The sequence below is a fragment of the Hevea brasiliensis genome, chromosome 11, assembly GCF_030052815.1.
Source record: "Hevea brasiliensis isolate MT/VB/25A 57/8 chromosome 11, ASM3005281v1, whole genome shotgun sequence".
Lineage (NCBI taxonomy): Eukaryota > Viridiplantae > Streptophyta > Magnoliopsida > Malpighiales > Euphorbiaceae > Hevea > Hevea brasiliensis.
Window position 1 is genome coordinate 5,591,027 of NC_079503.1, and position 2,944 is coordinate 5,593,970.

General features: G+C 38.5%; 1 pseudogene; it reads left to right on the forward strand.

Annotated features, from left to right (window-relative positions):
• Positions 1-208: 208 nt before the first annotated feature.
• Positions 209-2,666, forward strand: LOC110668120 (mechanosensitive ion channel protein 10-like; annotated as a pseudogene).
• Positions 2,667-2,944: the final 278 nt, after the last annotated feature.

Genomic DNA, 2,944 nt, shown 5'->3' on the forward strand with positions numbered 1-2,944 from the left:
ACGTGTCAACCAAAGTCAATCAGTTTGTCCAATTGTTCTTCCATCTCTCCACTGATTTATTACTCCAAAACATTTATTTTAAGCTTCACAGCTTTCATTTCAGCGCTCTGCAAATCCTTACTTGCAGCTTCATTCCTCGGGAAAAATTCTGACGCAAGCAAATACATGGCAGAGGGAACAAACGATGTCAGCATCCCTATCTCAGATGCCACCGAAGAATAAGTTTTCATGCTGAATTCCCAAAGGGAATCTTCACTTCCTCAATGTACACAGCCTGAGGGTCTTACAGACAGAGATCCATTGTTCTCAACTTCCAATAAGTCCCCAGTGAATTCCTTAACTCAAAGACAATCACCAACCAGCTCTCCGTCTTCAAAGCCCTCTAAAGCTACTCCGCCAGTGGATGATTCGGTTCCAATTATTAAGAAAAAGGAGTTGCCTTTACCATCAGGACCCAAGAATAATGGTAATAAGAAGGAAGAGACGCAAAAAAGAGGCATGATATCATGGGAAAAGTTCATCATCTCTCTCGAGACAACTGCATTCGTATGCATTATGGGGTTTTTAATAGCAAGCTTGATGGCGGATAGATTGCAGGATTCTACGATTTGGGGTTTGGAAATATGGAAATGGTGTTTGTTAATGTTGGCTATTCTCTGCGGTAGATTGACCGCTTATCTGATCACAAATGTCCTGATGTCTTTGATTTGGAAGTTCTGGCTTGATGAGAGAGTTCTTTACTTTGCTCATGGAGTGAAGAAGAGTATTCTGTTATTTATTTGGTTAGGTTTGGTTACTCTAGATTGGGATTTGCTATTTAATCGTAGGGCTAAGCGAAGGGTTACTAGAGGACTTGCTGGTTGTCTCATTGGAGTTACATTATGGCAGCTGAAAACTTTGTTAGTTAAGTTAATAGGTTCTGTCCGTGCCACGTAATTGTTTTGCCAGATTAAGGAAGCAATACGTCATCGGTAGGTTCTAAGTGCTCTTTCAAAAATGGAAATGAAGAGCACTGGCTCTGAGGTACAGAAAGAAAAAAGGGTTTCTGCCTAGACCATGAGAGAGTTGATGAATGCTATTCGAGGAAAAAGGCTTCTTCCCCTCTCGTATCACCGCAACGTTGAAAATAACAAGAATATAGTGGAAAACATAACTGATTTGGAAGGAGAAAAGATAGCTTCCGATGACATTTTCACAAGACTAGCAGGGTCAAATAACACAGAAGGGTAAGGAAGTAGCAATTTAATTTCTGATGATAGTTCTGTTCCACAGGATCATGTCTTTTGTTTTCTCTTTTATATATTTGATGGACAATCAGGTACATGGACTTGAAAACGCTAATGAAATTCGTGGAAGATGACAAGGTGATTCAGCATTTAATGGGGGTAGCAGAAGATAAACAGAACCCGCCGGGGGATGAAGAGAACAATACAGAACAGGACAAACAGATCAAGCGATCAGTTCTCAGGAACTGGGTGGTTAGACTTTTATCATTTTTTTCCATTAAATTTGTATCCACAAGCTTTAAGTGTCTTCTTTTGCTAAAGTTGGGGGTATACAATTGGCAACTACTGCATTTTTACCAATTTATTGTTTACAGGTTGACAACTTACAAGGTCCACGACTCGCGGAATAGCACCTTACAACAAAGCAAAACAGCTATTGACGAGTTGAACTTGATTGCTTCTGTGATTATACTTTTTGTAATCATAATTACGTGGCTGCTTTTCATGGAATATTTATCCGCCAAAGTACTCCTTTTCATGTCGACTCAATTGTTGCTAGCGGTTTTCATGTTCGGTAGCACTGTCAAGAACCTTTTTGAAGCTGTCATTTTTGTGTTTGTGGTTCACGCCTTCCATGTTGGTGATCGTTGTGTTATTGATGGCGTACAGACAAGTCCCTTAATCTTAATTAGAATAGAGCAACCTACCCTAGCTTGGTCCAATAGCTAAAAGCGTAGCAGAACAGTTTGAGTCTCCACTCCTCTAATCTAATCCCCTGCTGAAAAAGAAAAGATTAGAACAATTATACATCTAAGTGAAAAGTATATTTCGTGCATATATATGACACTTTGATGCATATTGCAGATGGTTGTTGATGAGATGAATATATTGACTGCAACTTTTTTGAGATATGATGGTGAGAAAATATACTATCCGAATTCAGTTTTAGCTGTGAAACCGGTCAGCAATCTCTACAGGAGCCCTCCAATGAGTGAATGTTTGGAATTTGATATCAGTCTTCGTACCTCAATGAAGATTATCAATGATCTGCAAGAGAAAATAAAAAAGTAAATTCATCAACTACCTAATAAATTATGTTTGTATCAATTTAATTTGGTTAAAAAAAGAATAAATAGATGATGATCTATTGAAAATTTCTGCAGGTATTTGGAGAGTAATCCGAGGCGATGGCAAGCTGAACACAGTGTACAGTTCATGGAGATTGAGGATGTGAATAAGATGAAGGTAGCTCTTTATGTTAATCATACCATAAACTTTCATCATATTGTAAAGAGGGGTAAGCGAAGACCAGAGCTAGTGTTAGAGATGAAGAGAATTTTTGAAGAGCTTAAGATTGAATATAATCTTCTTCCTCAACAAGTTACCCTGAGCTATGCTGGCTCTGCACCCTCTGCACCTCCATTTCCTGTGCGGCGATAGTCCAGTCCAAATGGCCTTTTTCTCAACTGTTGTAGCACGAAGTGTGAGTGTGTATATATATAATATTCCGTACGTTTTCGGTTTTCAGAATGGGTTTTGTCATCTGGCCTTTGACCAAGGAAATAAGGAAATAAAGTTGTTAAAGTTTTTGATGGCTCTGCTACGTGCTAACAATTTGCTTTTTTAATTGAATTGTTAATGGCTCTGTCGACAATTTGCTTTAATATAAGTAGCACCCATGTCAAAGTACAACAAAAGGATCAAGTTTTTTATATGTT